The following is a 16886-nucleotide window of genomic DNA, read 5'->3' as shown; positions in this document are numbered from 1 at the left end:
AGTTGTTAGAAGTTTGGCTGGGAAAGCAGGAGACAATGAGACAGGCCAAAGCAGCATTTACCATTCAGTATAATTTCAAAGGTATGCTAAGAGAAAGAGAGCTCAGCCAGGAATTTATGACTCGGTCAGAGGCAAAGTTGAGAGCTATCACCTATTTCAAGGAGGAGAGCTTTGGATGAGTTCATATATATGCATGGCACACTGCTGCAGTCTAACTTTATGACTTTTAATGACTCCGACCACCTAATCACTTGTGAAAGGATGTGCTGGAGTTTGCCTTCACTCAGCTTGACAAGGTGATGGGAGGCATATATCTTCCTTACATGAAAACACTTGTCAGTTGCATCATATTTGGTAAGACAAGCACCAATGTCACCTTGGGGGGAAAGAAAAGTAACTCAGCTGACATCCAATGCATATGAGTTTCCAATATGCTTCAACATAGCCTAATTTCAAGTGAAATATGCAAATACACCCTATTTTGTCTGTAGTTTTTATTTTCCTGATGCTTTCTCTAAGTGCCACATCTTCTGCTGATGGAAACATTGTGTAACTTCTTCTGAGCTGATGCATATTTAAATACACAAGGCAAGGAGTTTTTCAGCTTTTGAGTAGAAGCAACATGGCAAACCAAATGCAAATGTCTCAGTCATCTGTTCTTGTTTGGTTTGTTTTTATTTTATTTTGGAGCTTGGGATGCACTTATATAACCAGTTCGAGTTAGTTCAAACTGCTGAATTTTAGACTGTTTATGGGTAGGTTAGTTGAGTGAAGTTGCTTATTAGGGTTTAGGACTAAGCTACGTGGGCAGCAGAGGGATGACTGAGTGTGTTTGATAGTGAGGAACAGATAAAAGAGTTAGGTCACAAACTCATGTCTCTTTCCTACTTCTTTCACTAGACTTTAAAGAAGAATATTAAAGTAGGTGTGTTTTGTAATTTATAATTTTTTTAATAGTAGGGTTTGTCTATTTATTTGGTCTAGATTTCTAAATGACTTCTGTACTGGGGCAGCATAACCAAAGAAGTCTATGTATAAATGCTTCCAAGAGACAAATATTATGGATCAGGTGAATGTCCTGAATCATAACAGTGGGTCTGATGGCTTTCAGAGTGGTAGAGTCCTGATTCCTAAGGAAAGGAAAAGGTTAAGTTGAAAATGGGACTGCTATTGAAAAGGCTTCAGTGCAAGCTTTGTCCGTAACAAAAGAAAGCCATTAATTTTTGATGGGGCCTACTAGCCTCAAAGAGCTATGTTTTCATTAACATGGTAAACTATATGGCTTTCTTTCACATGTTCTGATTAGCTGCTTTAAGAAAAACATATTTTTGTGGATAGCCAGAAATACAAAGTCGGTATTTTGTCCCTTGTTGAATTACAGTGAAAAACCAAATGTAATTTGTACCTACTATTTTTTAAGACAGCGTTTCACCATGGCCCATCCAATTCTACATGTGTTTTTTTCTTAGTGTATAAGAACTCTCTTTCTCTGAATTGTATAACATTGTAAATACAACTACACCATATCACTGTCTTCATGTTTCTCTCAGGCTGCCATGGAGACTACAGGCCATTGGCTTTTTATTCCTTGACCTTCCAAAAACTATATAAAGTAGCCATCAACTGTTTTGATTTGCCATGGATAGACTTAGATGAAGAATCAGATTCCAGTGATGAGACTGTCTTGTTTCTTGGGTGGGAAAACATTTTGACTCACCTCATCCCCTGGCCTCCATTCCTCCATGATATGAAACAGTAAAATCTAAATAAAGTTATATCAAATTGAAAACAACACCTTGTTTTGCTCTACGTATATGAGCAAATATTTGGATTTTTTGCTTCCAAAATAGGAAGAATCCTACTACACAACTCAGTTGGAGAAAGGATCCACTCTAGCCCCTCAGAAATGATTGAATATATGTGGCTAGCTGTAATTGAAGGGAAGCTATATAAGAAATGAGTTGGAACCCTCAACCATTGTATTTGCAGCAGCTGACTGACATTATTAGAAAGTGCCGGCTATAATAAATGTATGCATGGTTAAAAAAGAAAAAAAAGCACACTATGGGAACTTGGACTTAAGTTATTTACCAATAACCTGGAAAACACAAGTTAAACTCTTTTGTAGATCGGGTCCTCCAAAAGAGACCACCATCTCCTTGTAAAACACAGACGTTTTATTAGGGAAAGTCACTTTAAGTTTCGTTTTAAGTTTCAAGCATTTGTTCCTTCCCCAACTCAACATTCATGACTATCTGATGCTATTTTTTCCTATTTATTTTTCAAAAGTTGGTGAAAGTTGTGTTCCAGTGACCATCCGATTATGCGTTTGGTTTTTTTAAAAATTAGAAGTCATTTGAGAATAAAATAGCAAGTGTCACTATAAATCTGAAATGAAATACATGTTAGGAAACACACTTTCTCTTATCATGCAATTGTCTCTTACAAGGTAGTTAGGAAAAATGATCTCCTTTAGCGTTTATTATTGTATAGCTCCTTCCACAATTGGTCCATTGGTTACAGGTTTCCTGCTCTTGCTATTGTTTGGCGGTGAAGAGGCAAACAAAGGAAACGCACTGAATTGTCACATGACTATTTAGGATAGTCATGAGCAACATTTTCTTCTTGTATGAAACAGTAACATTTAAATATTGTGGTTATGTATCATGAGTGTCTGACAGCAGAAACCATCGTGATTGGCAGGCAGTAGATTAAATTTATGGGTTTTAGGCTTTTTTTTTTTTTCTTAATAAGGATACCTTGAGAAAGTCCAAGGGAAATGAAAGTCAGTTTTGTCATCTCGCACAGATTTCAAAGGCAGGGGGCTACACCAGGGCTTGAAAGGTCTATATTACACTGCTGCTGTCTAGCCATACTTGACAATGAGACATACTGTATTTGCTCACGGTGCTGGAGTTTATCATGCAAGAAGAGTAATTATATTTGAATTGTGTCAGCCAGCCACCCTAAAATGAAGGAACGTCAACGAATGTTGCTCCAAGGAGAAGGAGATGATTAGTTATAATTATCCTCAGTGTCCAAGAAAAATGTTTCATTCCCTCATTCTGTTGCAAAGGGGAGAGGGAAAAAAAACCCAACAAAATTTTTTTAGTACTTCTCAGTATTAAAAAAAAAAAAACCTTTCAAGGTGACCATTTATTGTAGAAATTTCAGATAAATGCTCTGGTGTGACCGTTTAACTATCTGAGGACTTGCTTGGTCTGTGCAAAATTTTATAGCCTTTAAAAAAAAATAGTGTGTAATACATCTTCTAAATTTTTCTTCCTCACCATTTGTAGACAATCTCATAGCAGGGGAAATGTTAGACAATAGGAAACAAATTTTTAATTCACCTAACTGTGGTTTCATCTACATAGTGCCAAGGCATAAAATATGGCTTTACAGCCACTTATGAATATGGTGATTTGATTTATAATTCTTGTCAAATGAATGGTTTGTTTGGGATGATGGGATGAATACCCTGGAGTGTTGATACTTTTTTGTGTGTTTGTGTCAACAAATGGTTACCAGAACTTAGCTCTCATATCCTAAGAATACACATTTTGAAGCTTATGTGTCTCTGATACTTTTTAGGTGGTGCATTTTGCTGTATATTCTTTTTTTTATTGTGTAATGTCCCATATCTAGCTTAGAGTGATGGTTTTGGGGGTATTAGTTTGTTGGTCAACTCTCATAGTTGTTGATTCCTGTGACTTCCTATGTATAACATTTTGAGGATAAAATTCTCACTTCAGCAATTTTTTAATAATGTTGAGATGATGATATGGTTGATGGGCTTGGCTTATCCCTCAAATAATTTATTATTATACTTATAAGAATGAACTTCGTTTGTGTGGTTTCAGTAACTTCCCAAGACATTCTCATGCAACCAGTATTTTAAGTAACGGTAAGATGAGTAGAGATAATGGATTTAAAAATGGATGATGTTCTCAAGTTTTATTTGCTGAAAAATCAAATTAGTACCAGCCATTTTTGTATATTATTTAATTTAACTTCCTTAGCAGTGAAGACATAGGTGGTCAAAACATTTAAAATATTACTTCTGTTATCTGAGTAATATAGTCTCCCAGCTTTGATTATATAACTATAAATATATAATCAATATGTACATGTTTTTATTGGAAGTTGAAATAATAAAGTATTTTCAAAGATGTTAGAATGATAAAAGTCATAGAGATACTCTTTCTGCTTTCCATATTTGCATCTGGTTGGATAACTATTATGGATCACTCTGAATGGCTCTGAGTAGTTGTCTTTAACACGGTAGTTTACCTTTAACAGAAGTTTGCAAACTCTTATCAGAAAATGTGCAATGTATCTATGTCTGATCCATATAAAGTGAATTGGGACATGACATAGTCTTCATGCAGAGAAAACCTCACTGTTTCACTTCAGCTAGATCATTGAGACAGAATTTCATGTATATATACATATATAAATTGCTTTTTCTCAGCTGCTCAACTCATACACACAACATGTAGCACAACCATGACACTGTTGCCTGATGTGACTACCTGTTCCAGGTGGTGGAGGTCATTGCCATGATAACCCTGATTTTTTAAATCACATCCAAGTGGTGAGCACTGTTGCTACAGTGAACTCTTCAGATGGTTTTTCCTTACTGTGATTTTCTTTTTTTCATGTGTTTAAATGTAATCAGACCCATAGATAGATCTGCCAAATAAATAATTTTCAGTATGAGTTTTAAGATTTTCAAATTGTACTTGACTATAAATATTATAGCTTAAGGATGCCACCAATCTATAATTTTTTGCTATACAAATCATTTTCTTTCCCTTTATATGAATTTTATTTTTAGATATGTTTGGTTTTTTGGATATGTTGGTTTATCCCAATGTGCAGTGTCAATAACTATGGCTCCAAAGTCTCTTGTGCTTTTCTTTCTTTCTTTTTTTTTTTTTTTTGTCAAGTACACAGAATTGAGTCAATCATGGTCCTCATTCATAGTCTACTATGTTGTAGATTGGCTGGAACAAGTCTCTCTTTTGTTTCATTTTGTTTTCCAGTGTGGTCCCCAATCTCTACTTAATGTTATGTTCTTGCAATTCTTGCCATGTATATGTGTATGTCTAGATACACACATAAAAATTATATACAATAAATAAAATTATAGAAGTACACAAAGTTAAGCATACCCTTGAAAATATACAGTATTGTTTTGAGTGTCTTTTAGATATATATAAATGGTATTGTGCTCTAAATCTCATTTAATTTCTTGCTTAAAAAATTAAGCATTATGTTTTTGAGCTCTTTCTATGTTGCTAAATGTTAAGTCCAGCTCGTGAGTTCTGCCTCTGATTTCGTACTCATGGTTTGCACACTTGATATTTTACCATTCCCAGAGATGGATATTGTGTTTCCTCCTCTATTTGCAATCATAAACAATGCTTCTGTGAACATCCCTATACATACTCCTTTGTGGACCTGTGAAGGAATACATTCAGAAGGATTGCTGGATTGGTGGGTCTGTGCCCATTTCCTTTCGACAAAACCTTTCCACCTAAATTTGGACCAATGAATGAGCAAATGCTGGTCTGCATTTTGGAATCACCTAGAATTCCCCACCACCACCACCCCACTTGCTTGAGCTTCAAAATCAGGTTAACAGATGTCTTTTTGGAAGGAAAAATTTGACCCTATTTTTTCCTTTTACATCAGCTAATCAGCAGCAGTATAAATCTGCTTCAAAGTAGTGCCACTTTTTTAAACTTAGGAATAAAACTGATGGGGCTTTGTATTAAATTGTGTAAAATATTTATCCTAGCATTGTAATTAGTAAGTCTGAGTTTACAAGTAGAAAGTTTATTTTTTGATGATTTTACATTTACTTAGATGACTGATAAAACAACTTTAATTATACATTGACCATTTGAATACAGTTCTTTACTATCTTGCGCCCTCATGTAGTAAACAGTGAGCAAAAGAGTGTACAGAGTGCACAGCTGTGCCGTGTGTGTGTGTGTGAGTACCTGCCTGAGATCTTCATTTCTGGTTAGCTTGTCTTTATCAGAATTTCTTCCTTACTTTACACCCAATTTCTGTCACCCAAATCAAACAGCAGTTCCAAACAAGAGCTTCAGAAAGGACGTGAAAGTGATGTTGGATGAATAATATTATTTGCTGAATACTTTCCTCAAACCCCATTGCCCAAAGAGACCCCATTTCAGTGAATCCTAGGCTGTGTGGCAGAGTGTCTTTTGTTTACTGAAAATAGAGACCTTATAGAAGTTACCTTTCCATCCACGTGGAGGGGTCTGTTTATGTAGGAGAAGCAGTGACGAACTAGAAAACTAAACTGAGACTCTCTCGTCAGTGTCTTATGGGGAATTGTATATATTTATGAAATTACATGCTGGTTTATTTCATGTTTTATTTTCCTATCTTTCCTAGTAAATCTGTGTCTCAAATATCAAGAACTGCAATCAGCATGATTATAAAGGAAAATATGCTATTTAACTTGGTCACGAGAAAGCTCTTATCTAGTTATTTAGATAAAACCTAAGTGACCACTTCTTAATTTAGGCGATTTGGTTATAATTTCAAACGTCATTTTGTTTTTCTCTTAGGCATTCCTCTATGCCACATCCGTATTGATAGCCCTTCGCCCTAACTTTACGTATCGGATAGAAACAGTGATTTTGTTTTCCATTGTAAATTTTCTTAGTGTATTTTTAAAAATTAGCTGACATGAAGGCTGATTGATGTTACATTTGTTGAAGCCCTCTTTTTAAAACCTAAATATTTTAGCGGCTTTCGCAGCAATAACAATAATAAAACCCCAATTCTTTGACTTTCAGTGCACATCTTTTAATGATTCCTCACACTCTATTTGGAATTGAACCGTCCTTTCTGGCTCGCGTTGAGGCTGGGCATGGTTATTAATTCATTAGGGAATGGTGGATCCACTCTTAGGCTCTTCTGCCTTCCTTTGGTCCTGGGAGCCAAGGAGAGAGAGGAGGAGGGGTGGGGGGAAGGAGGAGAGACAGTGAAGGGAAGAGGGAGACAGGGAGACAAAGCCTGAGAGGGAGACGATGACATTAGAGGTGACACATAGCTATCCTGAGCTTCCTCATTCTGAGGGGAGAATAATGAAGGGCTTTCCCTGCGTTCTACAGCCCGAGGACAACCCTATGGCCACAGCACCTTTTCTAATCCCATTTTCTGTGTGCTGCATGTCATAATCTGTAAGGCACTGGTTCCAAGTGAAAACACTGAATCCAAACAGTGACTGGATCTTGTATTTATTTGCACTTTAAAACTAAAACTACAGTGTGTGGGAAGACTTACTCCTTAAAAAAAAATGGGCAGCAGCAAAACAGCATCAGGAGCATGTTGACATTAAAGTAGCGTCACTGGACCCAGCACGCCTTCACATTTCAGTCCTCTGATTTATAGCAGCATGTCACCAGTGAGAGAAAAGTGTGTGTCTCTTTAAAACTTTTTGTTGAAATCTCCTCTCTTTGGGTTATCTTTGTTTCTTCCAGTTTAGGGCCCCGTGTAACAATAAGCAGCTGTCCTAGAGTCTGGCTGACCCTAAGAACCCCACTGTCTAGAGAACCATGGAAGGCTACAGCCACAAGATTCTGAGTGGGAAGAAGGCAGGACAGTTTTCCTAGATGCAGGGACCTGGGAGGGAGCATGTCAAAAGCAGTAGGGTTATAGCCTGCATGCTGTTTTGTACATGAAGATCAATGGTAATAACCAAGAATAAGAACTTGTACACAGAGCATATTGAACTAGCCACTTACCAACTTTCCTCTGCCAGCCTGGTGAGTAGAACAGTCACGAGATTAAATGATTCTCTTTCTGTACCGAGAGAATTGATGGTGTAAATGGAAAGTCTGTGTGTATTATTTTGAAGGTATGAATAGTATTTGTAAACTTCCTGGGAGTGAGAGGCAAAGAGGACCAGATAGGAACCAGAGTGAGGAGTTGATTCATTAGCCTGACAGTAGGGAGTGGGGGCGGGCAAAGCTGGGAAACTGGAAAACAGACAGATTTCTGGGGCTAGCATTCATGTCTGCCTGTCTGCTGGGAGTGTTCTAGCCAGAACTTAAGAAAGAAACTATTGTAAAAAGCCTAATCTAGCTATTTTATAAATGCTGATTAATCATTATAGCAGCAAATGTCTTGCTGCTATAGAAATGATATGATTACAGTTGAAACAAAAATCATTATTTAGACCTGTAGTCATTATAATTCTATGGGTATATCATTCACTAATTTACTCCTTCAAAAGTTGGCTGAGATGTGTTAAAAATGTAATATAACATTTTATTATAAAATTGCATTTTCTTTTTGCAAATATAAAGCAAAAATAACAGCTCATTTTGAGCTAGTTTAGCCTGCTAGAAATAGGTTGTGACTATTGATCAATAAGATTAACTATATTTTAATAAAATAGTTAAAATAGTTTAAAAAATTGCTGCAGAAGAGGTGTTTAAATGGATATTATTTTAGTTTTTTAAATTCTCTTTATTCCATTGATGTTCTTTTGTTTGCTTATGCTCAATTCGGGTCTTTTCTTTGTTCACTTTCTAGGGCTACAAGTTTATTCTATGTAATTATGTAACAATTCCAAAAGAAAATACTTAGTTCACTTTTGGTTTAATAGGATTTTTTGGCTGAAGATGAGAGAGTTAATTTAAAAATCCACAAATGCATACTAAACATTTTATAATAATTATGCCTATTGGAGCAGTAATAGGAGGCCTCCACTTTTAAAAAATATGAATTAAGGATATGGAGAAAAAAATCTGCTGATCCAACCAGGGACATCTAATAACTTGGTCAAAAATGCTGTTTGATTGTTAGAATTCTCTAAATGCATTGTCTGGTTTTTGGAACTTAGTTATTATTATTAGATCTGGCCTATCAATTCTGAGGAAGAATGATGAAGCCATCTTAGCCAAAAGAAAACCTTTTTTTTTTTTTTTATCAGCATTTTTTTTTCCACTCAGATTATAATTCAGCTTTCGTAACTAATAGAATTTACATTTACTGGTTCCCATTTGAATATCGTTATTTTTACCCTCTTCTGTCTGGCAGTTATTTATAAGGAAAACACAATAGAATTACAAAGAGATCATTTCAGGTCATTTATTATTGTGTGTTCTTAATAGAATTTTGGCTCATTTAGTACATCCTCATTTCAGAAGGATTAATGATACCCTAATGGGTAAATAAGCAGGATCACTTGTGTGCTTTACTAAGCAAATTTCTGATTTTTAAAATGATAATATTCTGGTGGGGTCTATAGTCACTTCATCTCAGAATAATGTGAATACTGTAATTGGCATAATTTTATAATTTCTGGTAAATTATGGATGCAGATTTTAGTTTCGTTCCAACACCATAACTAACTAGCTGTATGATTTTGGACAATTCACTTACATTATCAGACTTCTGATTTCTTATGTCTAAAGTGTGGACAGAGGAAGAGGCACTCCAACATCCTTTTTTTATTCCAAAGTTTTATGATATAGAAAGAATTTGCATGAACTTAACTGAGTACTATGTAGAAGACCATAGTTACTGTGACAGTGTGATTGAATCAAATTGAACATTGGTTTTCTTTCCAGGCTCTCAGAAGTATTGTTGAAAAGAAAACTGAGATATCCTTAATGATTCTGGCCATTTGATTTGGTCTTGCTTCGTATTATCTGATAGTTGACCAAAAGTAAAAAGACATACTGCACAGTAGCTTAGAGTGACTTAGAAAATAATATTACACTTTTATTAGTGAGGAATCTATTGGTTTCAAGTGACAGAACTCCAACTCAAATTACCTAAAGCAAAATAAGGGGACTATTTTGGAATCTGTAGTCATCCATCCAAGGATGGATCTACTTCAGGTACAGGTAGATTCAGGGTTTCAAGTAGTGTCCTTAGAGCTTTGTTTCTCTAACCCTTTGCTCTGTTTTCCTATTGGTTTCAACATGAGAGGAAAGGAAGCCCCAAGAATTTATCTATCCTTCTGAGTTTTGACTAAAAGGAAGAAAGACTCAGTCCAATCAAATACTCTGGCTGGCTTTCATTAGATCACGAACTCATCCAATCACTGTGGTTACGATAGGGATGGAGTATTCTGAGTGGCCAGCTGTGAGTCATAGGATCATCATGTGGCCACAGACAGGTTCACCCCACCCAAATCACAAGAAATGGGCTTTCCAATGGAGAGCCCATAATGGATTCTATTATTAGAAGTGAGGTGGATGTGCAGAAAAGACACAACAAAGTCACAAATCTAACACAAGGTCTTAGATTGATTACTTTTTTGGCAGTTGAAAAAATTGTAGCCAAATGGATAAGTCGTCAACACATTTGGAAAACAACAACAAAGCAACCAGTAGCTGAATGGTTTCCACTCATTCTTTAAACAATTCAATCAGGCAGATGTTAAGACCCTTCCTGAACTAATTTAAAATTGATCTGCCCAAGGATTCAGAACTTTGCTTTATTCATGCATGTATTTCTTTTCTTTTTTTTTTTTTTTTTGTGATATGTGGGCCTCTCACCACTGTGGCCTCTCCCGCCATGGAGCACAGGCTCTGGACGCGCAGGCTCAGCGGCCATGGCTCACGGGCCCAGCCGCTCCATGGCATGTGGGATCTTCCCGGACCGGGGCACGAACCCGTGTCCCCTGCATCGGCAGGCGGACTCTCAACCACTGCGCCACCAGGGAAGCCCTATATTTCATTCTTTTAATAATTTATAGTAGTGAAGCTTTGTGTTTCTCCAAGGTATTCAAGATGGGCACCTTGATTTTCTTGCTTGTAAACACTTACATGTTTGTAATATGACTGCTCCATTCCTATTTTATACTATAGAGTAGAATTTGAAATGATTTTTAGGATATTTTTCAAAATCAAAGGTCAAGATGTCATCTTTTCAGGCTCCTCTCTAATGTTTTCTTGTGTGACAAAATGTGATTTAAACTTTCCATTTGGTACCCATTCAGTATTGATTGAATTTTATTCTGAATCACAGGAATATCTTGAGTCATATATTGTGTAAAAGTCCAGGCAACATTTACTTTTGTCATTTATCAGAAAAACACAGAGACTGTGGGGCAAGTGTCACTCAATTATTATTAGTTACTAATCATTAGAACTAGAGATCTTTTAACTGGCAAAAAGTTTTATTCAACAATCCATATAATTAGACTAAAAATATTCACTGATGCTATCTCATTAGGTAATGATCATCAAGCCAACAGAGTAGAGAAGAAAGAATGTGTACTTTGGCAACACACAGAGCTGGTTCCAAACCCAGCTCTTCCAATTACTGGTTCTGTGGCTCTAGGCATGTGATGTAATCTCCTTTGCCTCATCCTTATTTGCAAAATGGGGAGAGTCATAATCCTTATTCACAAGATTCATATCAATATAAAAATGAGGAGTCTAGGTACCAATTCCTAGCATAAAAAATTAACAAATATTATTTAATTTTTCCCTTCCTTACTGTTATTTCCTTCCTTTCTTTCTCCTCCTTTCTTTTTTTTAAAATCTAGCTTAACCATCACATATGCATTCTTTGTTACTTTTTTTTTTTTTTTTTTTTTGCGGTATGTGGGCCTCTCGCTGCCGTGGCCTCTCCCATCACGGAGCACAGGCTCCGGACACGCAGGCTCAGCGGCCATGGCTCACGGGCCCAGCCGCTACCGTGGCATGTGGGATCCTCCCGGACGGAGGCACAAACCCGCGTCCCCCGTATCGGCAGGCGGACTCCCAACCACTGCGCCACCAGGGAAGCCCTGTTACATATTTTAAGCAAAAAATAAGTATCCTTAATTGAAGTAATGATTGATTAAATACCAATTTACTTTAGAGGAAAAAACTCCATACCTGATAACAAATAATATGTAGATGTTTCCTTATGACAAATTGGGAATGATTTGGTTTAAACCATATGCTCTCTATTTTTTTTTTTTTTTTGGTCATGCTGGGCATGCAGGATCTTAGTTCCCCCACCAGGGATTGAACCCATGCCCCCTGCTGTGGAAGTGCAGAGTCTTAACCACTGGACTGCCAGGGAAGTCCCTAAACCATATGCTCTTTTTTTTCTTTTTTTAAAAATTAATTAATTAATTAAGTTTTGGCTGTGTTGGGTCTTCGTTGCTGTGTGCGGGCTTTCTCTAGTTGTGGCGAGCGGGGGCTACTCTTTGTTGTGGTGCATGGGCTTCTCATTGCGGTGGCTTCTCTTGTGGAGCACGGGCTCTAGGCACATGAGCTTCAGTAGTTGTGGCACTTGGGCTCAGTAGTTGTGACTTGCGGGCTAGTGTGGCATAGGTGGCTTTGAGGTAACTAAGTTCAGCTAGATGTCGGTTTCAGTCATGCCCACTCTTCCCATTGAGGCTACAGATGTGGACAAATACTCTTTTGGATCCTCACTTTCCTTACAGGTTGAATGGGAAGAAAACAATTCATTTTGGGGGGTTGTTTAAGGATAAATGAAAGAGAGGATTTCAGTGTCAGGCATATAACCGACACTCTATAATTCATAGGTTTTATTATTGTTGCTATGTATTATTTTCAGAAGGAATTATGACACCATCTTGGATCATTGAGAATATTCGTTGATGTTCAACTAAGGAAGGAAAAACAGAGAAGTCCCTGTTACCAAGAGTGATGTGAAACAAGATCTCACTCATTTCTGATGACAGTGCAGATTGGAGCATCTCTTTTGGAAAAAGCCTTAGCCATTTGGTATCTATTGTAACACTACCATGGTGCAAGAATGCACTATTTAAAAAGCGTGGGTTAGGAGAACTGAGTGGGAAGAAAGGGCTTGTGATGATTCAGTGGAAAAAAGGGAACCCAGTGGAATCAGGAAATGTCTTTCTGGTAAACACTGGAAAAAGCTAAGAAAAGAGAAAAAAAATGCCATTTCCACTGAATTAAAATCTTTCTTCCCACTTTTGGCTTCTGTTGACAGCATGACCTAACTCTTTGCAGAAGGCAGTGACCATAGCAGATGGTGGTGTAACCACCTGGGGTATTAGCAGTTAGAAACTGGGAGAGACTAATTCTGTGGTCAAGATTTTTCAGCTCAAATCTGGGATTCAGGGTCTTGTGTGCCAAGCCAAAGAATGAAAGTACACCCTGATGAAAACCCTTCCATAGTCAGCACAATTCAAGGAGTTCCACTGAGGCCAGGACTAGTAAATAACACCAACCCCAAGGAGTCACATGAAGGGTGTGACTGCGTTTTCCAGGCTGATGCCATCCTGTCTTCCAGCTTATGCACAATCCCCACATCTGTGTGTGACATATGACAGCTAGCCTTTCCTGTTACTCCTGTACTCGTATCATCACTTCTTGGGGTGAGAGCTTGTCCTTTATTTTAAACATTCCCACGTTATTGGGCAAAGCTAATGTGAGGTATATACTTTCTACTGACATTCCATCAAAAGAATTATCTGAGAGACTACAGGAAAACTTACCTAGAAAGAGGTATCACAGTAATAGATCCACAAGATATTTACACATTTTTGCTGCCATACTCCTAGGGTCCCACTACCAGATCTGGAAAGTATCCAGAAAATACTTAAAGAAGTTCAAAGTTAAACATTTTGAGGTAATATACATACCCCAAATGAGAAAAGGCTTAAGTAAATTAGTAGAATGTTATGCTTCTAATAAAAATTATGAATGTGAAAAATACTCACCAATATCATGTAACATCATGTGGGAAAGAGAAAGTACAATATTTGATATATATGACAATTACTACAATATGAAGAATAAGCACTTATGAAAACAATGAAGAGCATATACAAAAATCATAATACTTCTATTGGGTAGTATGCTTATGGGATATTATTTTTATGTTAATTTAAAAATAAAACAAAGACTTATTTACACAGGGTTTTTTCTTTTAAAATCAACTCTTTATTATGCCTATATCTTCTGAGAACTGTAAAGAGGAATTGAAGAATTCAGTATTTTATTGTGAACATAATACTCTTCAGCTCAACTTCCCAAAAGTGGGATTTATTTGAAAGTGAATTATAATTAAATAAGAAACCAGACATATTCCAATGGCTGTAAGATTAAAAATAGAGAGAAAAAAATCTTTAAGACATATGAAAGTTATAGATCTCACCATCACACTGACTAGATGTTTTTATTTATGCCACAGTGTAAACACAAATTGTAGATATTGGAAATGCATGATATGTCTCATCTAATTTTGGGGGGGAATTTTGGCTCTTCACCCTTGTCTGTGTTTCCAAGATATAAAGTCTACTTTGACATTACTTTACTGTGTTGGTCTTCTCCCCTCATTTATTAAAACAGAAAATGGTAGAGAAAATGTCAAAAGATTGTGTTTCTTAAGCAGTATCCACCAGCTTTTAAGGAAAATATATTTTCTAAGTCAAAAGTCACAAATAATCAAATGGAAAATCTGTTGGTTGATACTTGATGTCCCCAAACGTCATGGATGTGCAAGGGAATATTTTATCCTTCTGACCAGGTTTATCATACTCATTTTTTGCTTAGAATATACACACATGAAAAGTTCTCCTTCTCTGATACCTTTCCAATTAAATAATTTTGAGGGCATTTCCCCCCTTTTTTTCTTGTTTTTAAAGAGAGTGGACCAGGGAACGTTTCCTCTAATCCCATTGAAGGCACGTTTCTGGGAAGGCTAAGTATTTAGGCACAAGACAAGAATCTGCCTAAATTAAACCTTGCAAAGAATCATAATATCCCTCCACTTCTTTCACTCTACTTTTCTGTATATTGGCCTAGTTCCTAACAGGTTATAAACTCTGGTATAGTTTTTAAGGAACTTAGTATTGGAAATTTCCTTTAATTGGAAGCAATGAGCTAAAACCAAAAGACTGTTGAATTTAGAATTAGAATTAGAAGCTGCTGTTCAGCATAGAGCCAATAGTAATGATACTGTATTGTATGCTTAAATATTTGCAAAGAAGGTAGATCTTATGTTGTGTTCTTATCACACAAAATAATAATATTAATAAATGAAGAGGGTTGGAAGAAACTTTTGAGAGAGATGGGTATGTTTATGGCATAGATTGTGGTGATGGTTTTCAGGTGTATACTTAACTCCAAACTCATCTGTATATGTCAAATATGTACAGGAAGGAAATAATAAAGATTACAGTGGAAATAAATGAAATAGAGACTAAAAAGACAATAGAGAAGATCAATGAAACTAAGAGCTGGTTCTCTGAAAAGATAAACAAATTTAAAACGACTCACCTGGAAAAAAGAGAGAGGACTCAAATCAATAAAATCAGAAATGAAAGAGGAGATGTTACAACTGATACCACAGAAATACAAAGGATCATAGGAGACTACTATGAAAAATTATACACCAACAAATTGGACAACCTGGAAGAAATGGATAAATTTCTAGAAACAAAGATCCTATCAAGACTGAGTCATGAGGAAAAGAAAATCTGAGCAGACTGACTACTAGTTAGGAGATTGAATCAGTAATCAAAAACCTCCCAACAAACAAGTCCAGGAGAAGACAGCTTCATTAGTGAATTCTACCAAATTTTCAAAGAAGAATTAATACCAATCATTCTCAAGCTCTTCCAAAGTATAGACGAGAAGGGAGCTCTTCCAAGTTGATTTTATGAGGCCAACATTACCCTGATACAAAAACCAGACAAAGACACCGCAAAAAAAGAAAATTACAGGCCAGTGTCACTGATGAGCGTAGATGCAAAAGTCCTCAACAAAATATTAGCAAACCCAATTCAATAGTATATTGAAAGGATCATACACATTATCAGCTGGGATCCAGGATCACAAGAGTGGTTCAAGATCCACAGATCAGTCAATATGGTACACCACATTACCAAAATGAGGATAAAATGCATATGATTCTCTCAGTAGATGCAGAAAAAGCATTTAACAAACTTCAACATATATTTATGATAAAAACTCTCAACATTGCATGTAGAAAGGGAACATACCTCAACATAATAAAGGCCATATGGAACAAGCACACATCTAACATTATATTCAATGGTGAAAAGCTGAAGCTCTTCATCTAAGGTCAGGAACAAGACAAGCATATCCATTCCTGCCACATGTGTTCAACATAGTATTGGATGTCCTCACTAGAGCAGTTAGGCAAGAAAAAGAAATAAAAGGCATCCAAATTAGAAAAGAAGAAGTAAAACTATCTCTATTTGCAGATGACATGGTATTATATATAGAAAACCCTAAAGACACCATCAAAAATCTGTTAGAACTAATAAATGAATTCAGTAAAGTTGCAGAATACAAAATCAACAAACAGAAAAAGCTATTGCATGTCTGTACACTAATAACAAACCATCAGAAAGAGAAATTAAGAAACAATCCCATTTATAATTGCATCAAAAAATTATAATACCTAGAAATAAATTTAACCAAGGAGATGAAAGACCTATATATTGAAAACTATAAGACAATAATGAAAAAAATGAAAGAAGACACAAATAAATGGAAAGATAACCCCATGCTCATGGACTGGGAGAATCAATATTGTTAAAATGCCCCTAATACCCTAAGCAATCTATGGATTCAATGTAATACCTATCAGAATTCCCATGGCATTATACCTTTTTTTTTTTTTTTTTTTTTTTTTGTCTCACCACACAGCACATGGAATCTTAGTTCCCTGACCAGGGATTGAACCCATGCCCCCTGCAGTGGAAGTACAGAGTCCAAACCACTGGACTGCCAGGGAATTCCTGAAATTCCCATGGCATTTTTCAAAGAAATAGAACAAATAATCTGAAAATTTATATGAAACCATAGAAGACCATGAATAGTCAAAGCAAGCTTGAGAAAGAAGAACAAAGCTGGTGGCATCAT

This window comes from Mesoplodon densirostris, chromosome 1 (genome assembly GCF_025265405.1).
Source record: "Mesoplodon densirostris isolate mMesDen1 chromosome 1, mMesDen1 primary haplotype, whole genome shotgun sequence".
Taxonomy (NCBI): Eukaryota; Metazoa; Chordata; class Mammalia; order Artiodactyla; family Ziphiidae; genus Mesoplodon; species Mesoplodon densirostris.
This window is presented reverse-complemented; position numbering follows the sequence as displayed.